The sequence below is a fragment of the Rhipicephalus microplus genome, chromosome X (assembly GCF_043290135.1).
Source record: "Rhipicephalus microplus isolate Deutch F79 chromosome X, USDA_Rmic, whole genome shotgun sequence".
NCBI lineage: Eukaryota > Metazoa > Arthropoda > Arachnida > Ixodida > Ixodidae > Rhipicephalus > Rhipicephalus microplus.
In genome coordinates this window covers 152,128,478-152,142,328 of record NC_134710.1, presented here as the reverse complement: position 1 = coordinate 152,142,328, position 13,851 = coordinate 152,128,478, and positions in this window count along the sequence as shown.

Here is a 13,851-nt window from a genome sequence, read left to right as displayed (position 1 = left end):
TCTCCGTTAGCCGCGTGCCCTCACAGCTCGTAGATTGCTATCACGTCACCGCGACCACGGTTTCGCGCCTGGCGGTTACGGCAAACAGTAGTTCCATTTTCGATCCGCGTGCGCTGGCTGCGTACGTGCTTTCATAACTAAGTCGTTTTATGCTATCTATGATCACATCTACTACATTTTTGTCCACAGAGTTCGCAAAAAGCAGCGCTGTTTTGACTCGTGGAGCTTTAAACGCAAGCACACTTTCCAAGTTCTGCCAGTAACGTCGTTGCCATACACGATTGTGTCAAGAACAACCGCGGTTTTGTCCACAGCGGTTGTGGCAACGACAACCACACACACTGTAGAAGACAGTGCGTGCACTGGTCCCACACGTACTTCCAAAACTTCGAGCACGCTCCTCTCAGCCTTCGTTCGTCATTTTCAGTACTAAAGTTCATACCAGTCGCCGCGATTACAAAAAGTGTTCGTAAAATCCAGATTTTGGCCCAACGAACACAGTGAAATTCGGCTGGGGAATTTCCCGAATTGGTATCTGCCGCGGTTTTGCACCACTGAGATTCTACCGTACGTTTAGATGAACGCCTCATAAATTCCTTTGTATTAAAATACGGTGGGTTCGCAAAAAGCCTAGAGTGGATTGATCTGCATTTTTGCCAATGTGGCAAGCTCACGCACAGAAATTTTGAATTCCGTGAAGTTTTCATGACAACCGTACAAACGGAAGAAACGATCGAAATCCGGGAATCTCCCGGAGAATCCTGGAGACTTGGCAGATATGCAAATAACAAGAACCTACTTTAAATTTCAAGTCAAGATTGTTTATTTCAAAGTATATTAGATAACAGCACTATACAATAGCTTGTAAAAACACAGATGTGTATATAGATGCAACATTAACTATACAATTAACAATTTCTATTGCCCTTCAGCAAAAGTAAATAAACACTCACAAAATATAAGACATAAATATGAGAAATACACAAAACAGTATAACAAAAAGGCAGTAAGAACAATTGGAATGTACAAGGTCCCGAGTGTTGAAATGCAGTATCCTTGACACAAAGGTCACAGCTGAAAACGATCCCAAACTATTTGAACAAAATAAAGGATTGTTCAAATGTGCGTCCTAAATACAGTATGCCTCTGTTGCTATTTGGTTGCTAAAAAAGCAGCTATCACTTATGCTACAAAGCTGGAGATAATGGCTTATATAGGATTGGTGGTCACAAACTTGGCATTGCCTGAAGCCTCTCTGTAACTGTACATACATGTAAAACAACAAAAAATTCAAACACCAGAGTATTGCTGGCATCTACTTCAAGGTGACAGTGCTATTTTCAAGCACATATCTCTTTTCATAGTTCACAGCAAGTCAATAACATAGTTGTCCAATAATTTTTTTTCCTTCTAAAGGTATTTCTATGGGTGATTTGCATTTGCACCAAATGCTCAATGAAACAATGAGGTAACAGGAACAACCCATTAGATGCATTCAGTGAGAAACGTGACAGAAGGATTGTATACTCTTGTTGTCAATATATGGTGCACGCAATCCCCAAAATATTTGTGTTTCTGTGCAACTCTCATATTGTAAATACCACATAATTACATATAGATATTTCTGATTACTATAAAAGTGCTCCAATAATGTGCATCAAGAAATTCAATTAACGGTATGTATTAGTGGCAACATGAAACACTGGATAAAACCTGTCATTTTACTATAATAGAATACACAAGAATAGAATATCAAATTAGTTTGTTCATGATTACCATCAACAGATAGTACACAGCAGCACTTTCTGCTATTCATTGACTCGATGTTCTAGGACTGGATAGCCACACCAATAACACAGCAATAGACAAGGGCAGAAAAGCAGTAATGTTCATGATATGTGGTAATACAGTTGTTGAAGAAGGAAGTATAAAACAGTGATTAGGACACCATTGCTGAAAATGAAGATGTCAATATAGCTTGTAAAAAATTGGACACAGGCTCACTATTGTCCCTTCATTCCATTCTGTTTAGAGGTATTGTAATTCTATGTGTTACTGGACAATTATTGTGTGGGTGCCGTTTTTCACGTGTGCAAGAAAGCGGGAATGAAGATGCAATAAAACACGTTTGAACTTCACCTTTTCAATCCTGTTTGCACGTATCCTTGCCCAAGCTGTTCCCTTGCACTATCTCATAAAATGTAAAACTTCATTTAAATTCAAGTTTCACTGTTCCATCCTCTGGAAAAAGCATTACAAAGAAAATATGAAACACATTCGCCATGTTATTCATCTTCCCTTTGCTACTGCCAAGAAAAGTTTCTATTAGACATAACTATGCATTTAAATTTTTTTTTAATTTCCAGGTTCCACTTCACTGATGAAAATGGGAAACTAGGCAGAACAGGACTTTCAGTCTATACTCAGCAGTTATTGCCAATCGATCATGAAATCAGATTCTGAATATACTTTCACAGATATCAGCAATTTTAAACGTGCATTCCTGGCCACTGCACATTGCTAAAAAAGTAATTTGATTAACTACGTCAGCAATATTCTAGCACCAAGGTAAACCTCCAGCTATAGGTATCATCAAACTTATCCAGGAATACATTAGGTATTATTAACATGAATCATACTCTTTCATTAGCTTTGGTCGCTCATTGTCTTCCAGCATCAACAAATGCACAGATTCAGCAAGATCACAATTACTTAGAACACTAAAAGGAATTTTTCAGTCATTGTTTAAGTCTACACTAATGCAGGCTTTCATTCACCAATCTCGCAAGCTCACTGTTGACTTATGCATGAAGCATTTGCGTCAATATGCTTTCAAAATATTCAGGAAACCATGCACAGTTCCTATACAAGCATATGAAGCCTTCACTCAACCAAAAAGCTAGCTGCAGCCTAAATTACTCTTTATTTGGCTCATTAATATAAACAGTGCACCAACATTATAAAGAAATCAATCATCTCACCGATTACTTCACATGCCCGACCAATTATCATGAGACAAATCATCATGAAACAAATCGCCATGAAGCTGTGAACCAGCTCCAAGCATCCAGATAGGCCAGGTTATTTGTAACAAAAAGGGCTCACAGGCAAATTTCAAGACATGCATATTTCAGCTCACACATAACCTCCGGCTCTCATATCCCTGTGTCACATGCTTAAAAACACATGACAAAATAAATTAAATGCCACGCCCTGGAGAAGAAATTACAATGGTGTCTTAACTATTTGAGTGTATGTGTGCATCTGTGACTAGGTAACTATAATCTGCTCTATAAAAATTTCTTAGCCCTTTTTAAGGCAGAGATGTAGAAGTGGCTGGTTTCATGAACAGAAGCCATTCAAGTGTGAAAACCAAGGGCATAGCACATATCTTATTTAACATTGCATGTGTCAATCACACTGCATATCAGCAGAAAAGTAATTGAATGGACAAACTAATTTCTGCGGTATTCCACAGTAATTACTGCAGTACTTCATGGTGCCACTGCAGTGGCTCAGTGGTTATGGTTTTTAGCTGTTTACCCGAAAGTCACAGGTTCAACCTGGTGGCAAGGGTCGCATTTCGATGAAGAGAAAATGCTAGAGGCCCATGTACTGTGCGATGAGAGTGCAAGTTAAAGAAACCTGGGAGGCCAAAACTATCAAAAGCCTTCCACTACAGCGCTTCTCATAGCCCGAGTCGCTTTAAAACTTTCACCCTTTGTAAGTACACCTATATTTTGGCCACAGCGACGTGAAAACCAGATGTGGTATATTCATATAAGCTACAAATAGCTAGTATGACCCGAATTTCACAAACATCAAGCCAGTAGTTTACTAAAAGAAAGTGCATCATATATGTTTCACGGGCTCGCAAGTATGTTTTCAAAAAATGAAAAAACACTGTCCCACTGTCTCATGAAAGCACCGTCTCGCGATTGTATAAATGGGTATTTGGAGATGAAACAGCCGAAGCAAGAGGCACAGAGTATCACTTCTCAAGCTGTGAGAAAAAAGGTTGTACAGATTTTTATTCACAGGAGAACACCACCTGCAGTTGCACCTCTTGCGAGCCTTCACAGCACAGTAGTCTGTTCCTGTAAAGCTCACTTCACTGCATGCACTCCTTGCTTTTGCTGTTGAAACTGTCGAGTAAAGATGTTGTCCCTGAACATGTGCCTACTATTCAAGAGGTATATGATGTCAAGAAAAATACTTCCATGCATCAATTTTGCAATAGCGCTGAGCAATAAGCAGGACATTTTTGTAGACTGATTGTTCCAATGCTTTCATCAGTAAAGTTATTACGCAAATCTGCAAAAACACGAGATGACTGAAACCTAAAATCACCTCCCTCAAATATAAAAAAATACGAAAGTATCCGGCATTTTGATTGGTACGTTATATCCATCTCGAGCCAGAAAGAGAAAAATTCATAAGCCACAAAAAATGCCCCGAAATTCAACGCCATTGTAACACTACATTCACCCTTGGAAGCGTGGTAAAAAGTTTACCTACAGATTATGAAGATTTTCGCGGGTTCAAATCCCGGCTACGGCGGCTGCATTTCCAATGGAGGCGGAAATGTCGTGGCCCGTGTGCTCAGATTTGGGTGCACGTTAAAGAACCCCAGGTGGTCAAAATTTCCGGAGCCCTCCACTATGGCGTCTCTCATAATCATATGGTGGTTTTGGGACGTTAAACCCCACAAATCAATCAATCAATCATCAATCAATTATGAAGACTTAGGCAAGATATGAGTGAATTAACATTGTGCTAATTGCAATGGGTGACAGAAAACTTTTTTTTGCAGATGAACAAGTGGGGCAAGTGTTATGTCGCACAAAGGGTTACACCCCACAAGCCAACCAACTCAGCAATGTTCTAGATCAACAGATGAACAGATAAGCTGCAATCGCAACACTGTGAAATGAATGTCTTTACACAAAAACTAAACAACTGCATAAAAAAAGAAAAATTGCAAAGAATATGTTATCCAGCAACTAAGTACTATAGGTATAAAATCATGGGAGCCTGCTCTCATATTAACTTGAATTTTCACATGGCACAGTGACTGGTTGACTTATCAATTGGGTGCGAACATTTCAAAGCACCTAACGAGCTATGAGGCACACTTAATTGGGTGACTTCAGATATGTCAACTTCCTGCAGTTGCGCAACATGTAAGCTACAAGCAGAAGTTTAACTAAAATGTGTGACTGGGTGAGTAGGTTAGGGTTTATTTTGAAGGCAGCACAGGAGATGGCGACCTAAGACGAACAAAACAGAACAGTGCCTTGTGTTGCCATCTTCCATACTGCCTTAAAAATGAAAAAAATAGAGTGAAGATTATTAACAGTAAAAAGAAAATGGTTTTCTTCGTACATTTGGCATGCTTGGTGAAACTTATGTGATACAGCTTGTATGATTGCGTATCACTAAATGTAGGGCAATTGAAAATTATGTATTCAACAGCTGTAAAAAAATGGCATTTGAACTTTTAACTGATATTTCCCTAAAATATTGCTCCATACTATTACCACTGCTTTATCCACGAGTATTTTCCCATTCTGGCATTATATTAATGCAATCGCTAGAGCAGAAATTTAAACTATTGGCTATAGTGCTCAGTATCAGGATGCCATGACTGCAGAGCTGCAGCAGGTACATTTCAGCTGCTTCTGTTATCACTCATTAGTTTTGGAAATTTAATGTACTCAATGTCTTTTTGTTTTTCTCTGTCATTCTACCCAGTTAGCTTTCTTAACAAAAATTGCACCTTCCAATCTGTTTGACGATTTCCTTGACATAACAGCCAGCTATAGCTGGACAACAATACTTGGACAACAAATCGTATCGTGATACACATACAAGTTACTATTGAATTATTTGTACTAAACTGTTACTTGGCCTTTGTATATTAAAGGGTGGTGGGACCAAATTTATGACTTGCCTGCTCCTCATTGCAAGCATTTCTTACAGCCCCAGGAAGCATGACACATTCACCAATATACGGGTATTCTCGCTAAATAATGTATCGCCTTATTCATGTGGACAACTTTCGGTTTCGGTATCTAGGTGGAGTTGGGCCATGACGTAGCAGTGTAGGTGGCTTGGTCACGTGGCCACACAAATCTGTGACGCACGTAGTGCTGAGTATGGTCTGCTCAGCCTCATGCACACACGGGCCACAAGCCCCAGCAAAAGAAACGAGCGGATAGTGGCCATGGCTAGCTGCAGTAGCTGCAAGTTATGTAGCAATTGAGGCTTTGCCTGTACGTATGTTGTGAAGGTGGCGGAGGTCCAGGGGTCACCATAAATCTGGTGTGATGTACGCCACTACAACATGCATAAGCATTAGCTGTTGGGCCACCTAGTGCATCATGAACTTCAAAGACTGGGTACCAGCGAATACACAAATGCCACTACAAACTGCATAGGCACTTAAACAGAAGGCAGTACACACAGACAAACGCTGGTACATATAAACCAGTGTTCGTTCATGTGTACAGTCTTCTTCTTGTGTACATTTATATGTACAGTGTAGACCACTTATGTAACCGCTTATAGTGCAGAATCAGTTAAAATAGTCTTTTTAAAATTCCCGTTTATCCTTCCATAGAAACACATGTATACGCACACCAGTTATTGTGCAGTCCCCCAAGACAAAAGACATTTTATAATAAAGTTGCCGTAAAACCTTGGTGACAAACGCGGTAGCGAATACACGTCTGAAAGGGAGCGTTAAGTGTGCCGCTAGGAGTGATTGATGAGGTCATTACGGAGGGAACGTAGAATAAATGAACAAAGGGTGGAGGGAAGAAAAAGAAAAAAGACCCCGGCACACTGCGCGGGCTCGCCGCCTTTGCGCCGACGCGGCTACAGTGTACGTGTCGTTAGCGCATCTCAACAAGGCACGTGCAATGCCATCCATATCAACTGCACTTGACAGTTTCCTGTCGGGGAAGACGTCGTCGGTATCGAGCTTGCTACATATATCGCATTTGCTACCTCGTTCGTAAACTTAAAAACTTCTTTATGATGCAAGCTTTCGCCTTTGCTGCCATGTGAGAGGTCTCACGTAAGCTTAGCACATTTTCATCGTTGTTGATCTCCTGGCCGTGAATGCCAACTTTGTATCACGCACGCTGTTCTTGGTTCAGTGCTTGAATGTGATCTTTTCGACGACGGATCTTCATGTCTTCGACAAACTTCCAGAGTCAACATACCGAACGGTTGCACGCTATTTATAAGTAACAGTTTGGTACAGAATCAAGGAAACTCTTTGCAGTGGCTCCACTTTATGGGAAGGGATAAATATATATTAAAAAGAGGGTGGCACGTGTTGCAATGGACTTCTCCCTATTTGTAAACAGTGTGATGTCACTGCGAAAACCCCGCCCACCATACCCTCTCTCGGAGCAGATGCTGGTTGGCAAGAAAGTTCCGCAGGCGGCATTTTCCTGCAGAGCAGAGCTACGTGTCTGCATTCCTTCGACACAAATTGCTACAGTGCTTTGTTCTGAATTCACAGCTTTTGAAAGAAAGGGGTCGCGAAAGGGTCACTGCTCATAGTGTGGAAATTTGCTTGTCGTAGATGAATGGACGGAGAAACTTTATTTAGAGTACTGAGAGACGCAACTAGCACGCAGTGGGCTTCACCCACGTAGATGGCAGCCAAAAAAAAATCTGATCTTTTTCGAAAGCGAACATTTTGAATTTACATGGTGACTGGCACTTTGAGAAATATTTGCATGGCATGGATGTAAACTTACTTAATTTCCATCATGGCATGTGCAATGCAGTGTTAAATGAGGTACAGCATTGGCGGCAGCATGCTTTTGAGCTGCTGTGAGCGACGACATGGATAAGATTCTCACTCATTTTGCAAAAGTCTGACCCGAGGAATGAAAAAAAAAAAAGCAACACTTTTTGCTTTGCATTAGACTGAGGTTAACATATCCTCATGAAAATTAAAGTGAAATTCTGCTGCTGCATTTCTCAATAGCCCAGTAAAAATTCATGTGATGTAAAACCCGAAAACTTAATAATATATAATATTATCTGGCACAGTTTCCTTGCTGCATTTGACACCTATAACGTGTTTTCGTACCTATATTGCTCCTTTAGGCCTGATACACAAACTTCTAATGCGCATTGTCACTTAATAAGGATCGAGACATAAAAGTACAAAGTAGATAAGAAACGAAAATCTCTGCTGTTTTCATTAACACGTATCAGGTATCCGATAATACGAGTTATGGCGGAAATGCTGTAGGTCCGGGTGCTCAAATTTGGGTGCACATTAAGAACCCCAGTTTATCGAAATTTCCGGAGCCCTCCACTAAGGCATCTCTCATAATCATATGGTGGTTTTGGGACGTTAAACCCCAGATATCAATCAATCAATACGAGTTATAGCTGTAGTGAAACGTATATGCAGATTCGGCAACACTACAACATGCTCATAGCTCATGCGTAGTCATATATATCACCTGGAGATAATGAAGTTTATGTTTCTGCACGCAGCGCATACGCTGAGATGTACCCACTCGCAGATGCTTGCATCAAATGCATTTTTATCTTGACTATAATGTCAGATCGTATAGTTCCATCGACAATTAGTTACTACAACCGGTCCACAACGAATACCAACGTTTTCGCAAAAAGGACGCATCGCATTATTCACAGTGCACACGCCACGCACAATATTCCCAGTTTCACCCTCAGTAAAGGTGAACCAATATTGTCGATGCCTTTCTACGCACACTGCAGGCCACAGTTAACGCCGCAGATTTTCGAAGACGATGCCACTGTTTCTCGCACAGGCCGCCACCTGTGTTCACTTCTCAGAGATAAACAGACAGCCAGCGTGGGAAAGATTTCATCACGCACTTTACCACACACCTAGATGTTCTCCGACACATACCACAGCTAATGTTGCCACTGTGATATGAAGCTTAAGCTTTCAAAAAGAAAAAAAAAAGCTCGTCCCAAGCATCGAGCGACTGCACTCCACTTAGCCACCGGCAGGAGTGTTTTGTCAACCGCCGTCTTGCACGTGCACCAGTGACGTCACGCTGTGATGTGCCCCGGTAGAGGTCTATTGAATGGTGGTTCAGGATTCGATTGAGACGCCTTGAAATCGTGTGCGGCATCTTTCAGCGCGTGAAATTTCGGATGTAATTCGACATAGTTTCTGTGTACGGTAATGCGCATATTCAAGGCTGTCTAAGAAGTAGTCGGCAAGTTTCCGCGATGGCGTTTTCTTTTTGTTGGACCCCCCTCCCCTATTGCGTTCATTTCGTTGGCAACACAAAACGTTGGACGTTAATTTTTTTTTTTAACATTTGAAAATTTATATGCTTGTAAGCACCACGCATCGCATGCTTCGATTCTCAGACACGTGAGGCTGCATGCTAAAGATGTTTTGTGCAATTGCAACCTTTGAAAGAGGTTGTTTCAGTTATAGTGCGGTACGCTTATAGTGCTGATATTCATGACTCCTGCAACTTATATTATACTCGGTCTATACTATAATTGCTGGTACCCCATCTTTGAAGGTAACAACACTACAGCTTTCGTTGCCATTCCCATAAGGATACGCGAGTGATGGACACACTAGCGATGGATCTCAATTGGGAGAATGAGCATTTACGATCACTTCGAAAGTGAATTAAAATATATTCTATAGGTTTGCCGTGTTCGATCATTTTTGTGGAATCTCCTTGAATACAAAGAAAACCCACAACAGGTTTGGTATAGCCTCAAAATTTTATGGCACTACCCCTTTAATATACTTAAATACATTTCAATATTTCTCACTATATAACCTATTGGCACTGCTGGAAGTTCATAACAGTTCACTCACAAATTGTTTTACTCTTGGATTAACATATTTCCCACACTAACTGCACGTAACAACATTTTCGACATTTTGACAAGGTAATACACCAGCTCTACAGCAGTCAATGATGCTTACAGTACTTGCATCAGATCAGTGAAGGCACAGTCGACCCTCAATATAACGAACATAAACGTAACAAAGCTCACAATGAAAGAAACTTTTATTGTTACTGATTTTTTTTTTCTCACTGAATTGCATGTATTTTCCCCTCAAAATTACAAGTTAGTCGAGTGCTGCAGTTCGAATGCATGGAAGCTTTAGTTAAAACTTGTAGATTTGTAAATTTTGATACTATGTTTAAAAAAAAATCAAATCTCATTATCAAGCGCAAACTTCTAGTTCTTTGTAGACAGCCAGCAGAACCTATTGCAGAACTCCAGGTTTATGACAATTTTCAGTGGAGGCTTTTACCAACAATCATCAGTTAAATATTATGCTTGCGATTCAGTCTTAAAACCTGATACAAAGCCAATAGGATGTGCAATGCAAAATGTAGTGGAATGCATAGACCTGAGGGAAATGCAACATTTTCAGCAACGAAACTGGCAATCTTATCTTGTCTCCGCTACTTATTATACTAAAGTTCAACTGCACTGCCCCTTCAGCAGTGCCAACAGGCTCATGTGAATGCAAAGAGACACTGTACAGTGGGCAAACTCTGGAGTGGGTCAGGGTCTTATTTTGTTACATATTTCACACAGTTCCACAATCAACCTGCATTGTTTGATTTTACACAATAAGGTGGTATGAGTTGCATATTTAGATTAGTTCATCACAATCAGGAGATTCTACACAATGTAGGAGCTTGTGTGCAAAATGAAGGTTTCATCTTTTCTCTTAAAACCTGAAAGCAAATGTGCAAACATGATGCCAACAAGAAATGTTTATACAAATATATTTCAATTTTACATTTTCACATAGCATGCTCTTATCCTATTTTGTTCACTTTCTTGTCTATTCAAACATAGCAGTTTTCGTTGAATTCTTCCCTTTCTTCCAGTGGATCTAATTTCTAGTAAACACTTTCTCCGCATTTTGTCTTCAGCTTGTATACTTGGGCATATCCTTTCTGTACCGAAATTTTCGTATGGTAGACCAAAATTGTTTAATGTTCTTTTCTAGCTAACAGACTATTAAAAAGCGTGCAATAAAATAGAGGACACTATATGCACAGAGGTTTTCACAGGAGAACCCGGTTCAGTATACTGTACAATGGGATTCATTTTAGATGAAACAGCACTTTTACTAGCTTGTGTAACGCTGTCCCTCCATACACCCCCACTGAGCATGCTCTCGTCTCACATCTTGTGCAGAGACGCACATGCTCCAGTCTCGTGCCAGCACAAGAAGACACTCGCAAAACAATTCCTCCCTCCCCCCGTCTCGCATCGCAAGGCTGGCTCAGGCCGCATCCGCTAGTAAAAAACCGACTGCACGCGCTGCACAACCATTCACTGGCCACCCCGTATATGTAGGAACTGGATCGCGTGTTTAGAATTCAGTCAAGGGTGTCTTTACTTGGCTTTTTCTTGGTGAGCGCCAGCGTCAACGTTGCCGCCAGTATAAGAGATAGAGCCTGCTGCTTCACATGTACACATGGTTCCCTTTAGAGGGAGACGGTCTAAGTTTTTTGCTCCTATGGGTGAATATATTATGCTCTCTTGCTCGCAATGATGTTGCTTTTGGTACTGTCAACAGGTTCATTGTCTTATAAAACACAAAAACAGTCAGCTTGGACACAGAGAAATTGTTTCTCGCAAGTAGTGTACTGCACCATCAAAGGAAAGAACATACGAGGGAGCACGCCTATAGTCCAGAAGACGCATGCTGCTGCCATTTTATGGTATTTACACGTGCCTGCAATGTCGTGGCAAGCCAAGTCCCCACGCATCAGACATTCTATGAAAGGTGGACAAGGACAGAAAGAGGAAAAAAGCTGTCTTCGCAAAAAAGCTAGGCCTCAAATGTGACGCACAATTGTTTGAGGCGCGCACACCTGCAAACTTTTCAATTGTTCGGGCATCACGGCAAATCTTTCAGAAGACATCCCCAACACCACCGCTATCAGACAATAATAATAATAAAAGAGAGATGTTCTAAAATATTTGGGCATTCATTTTTCGCGTGCAAAGTGTTCCCAAGTCCCCACGCATCAGACATTCTATGAAAGGTGGACAAGGACAGAAAGAGGAAAAAAGCTGTCTTCGCAAAAAAGCTAGGCCTCAAATGTGACGCACAATTGTTTGAGGCGCGCACACCTGCAAACTTTTCAATTGTTCGGGCATCACGGCAAATCTTTCAGAAGACATCCCCAACACCACCGCTATCAGACAATAATAATAATAAAAGAGAGATGTTCTAAAATATTTGGGCATTCATTTTTCGCGTGCAAAGTGTTCCCTAAGCCACTTTTGCCGCAGCAGTTTTTGTTGCCATGTAGAAAAGTGCACGAAGATTAGATAGGGGCTACTGGTTGGCGCAAGTCACAGAACACCTGGTTCATTAAAGGGTCTGTCTACCGTCCTTCGTTGCTCTCCTGTTTTGTGTCGCAATAAAAAACCGTACCATGTAAAGTTTCTAACCTTGCAGCGGTTTCTCTGGAAAGTGCGCAGAAATTTTTAAAACAGAATTTTTCTGTCCACATTATGTCTCCTTCCACCCGTGGGGATGAATGCCCACAACACTGGTCGGTGCCGGTGAAAGTCGAAAACTGAAGCCGCGTGTGGTTTTTGTAGGCTTCATCAAGTTTGGTTATTAATAAAACAAATATCTTAGTGGTCGTTTTAGGCACACACACTCTTTTGTTGTTGTCATGAGCAGCGGCGACGCCGTGGTCATGTTTCTCCGCCGTTTGCAGGTAGGCATGCAGGCAAGCGAACACACTGCTGGCAGTGCAGCCGGGCGCCTATTTGAGCACGTGAAAAAAAAAGCAAAAATTGGTCTGTGGCGCAACCTAAAGCTGCATAAAATACAATTTCAAGTTAAACGTGTTTGTTTTTAAGCAAAATAAGTTCACCTGCGAGGATTTCTTATCCTACCAATAGATTGTCAAGATTGACCACATTCGCTGTTTGGTGACGCTACAGGTCACTTTTCATTGATTTTCAACATTAAGTGAAAATTATGTCTTTGTTACTGGCCCGAAAGCATGCTCGTTACCACCAATGTGATGAACTATCTTTTCATTTGCGTCACAATCAGAAAATTTTTCCAAGCGGTAGACAGTCCCTTTAATTACACACGCCTGCACCGGTTGCATACAGGTGCAGATATGATCATTGCGTCTAAAAACTTCACTGGTAATCATTCAGAGCTGTTCATGACGTTGCTGTGGCCCAGAGATAGAACAGGTGAAAACGTACCCCCTTTGTCTATTGTTGCACACTAATTTTTCGTATTTTTGGGCGATACAAATTTAGGATGATACGAATACTTTTGATGACTCCACAAGATTACTATCACTTAGGCTTTACTGTACACAACCATATTTATTAGGTCGAAAATAGTATATCAGGGCAATATGAAATCGAAGCACCTAAATTCAGTCAAACGTGCATCTAATTTCTTAAGAAAAACTGGTCTCCCTTTTGGCAATAAGAAAAAGACAAGACCGGCAAGCTTTACCTTGACAAAAGAAAACATTACATCACGACTGTCAAAATTAGTTTTAGGCTGCACTTTATTCTCATAAACAACAATATGACATCCTTTGCATGATTGACGATACGCTTGATAAATGCTAAACCTCAACAGACTTCTCAATAATTGCAGATAGGATCAAGGCCCACACCTAGACCATGGTACTATAAGGTTTGCACTCTTTAGGTGGGGACACTTCACGGTTTGCTTGTAAGGGCAATCACACAGGTAACGTAGCAACAGCACACTCCAATCAATCTGGTGACAACAGTGAACGTCTGTTGGCACAACGAAACTTCTAAGAC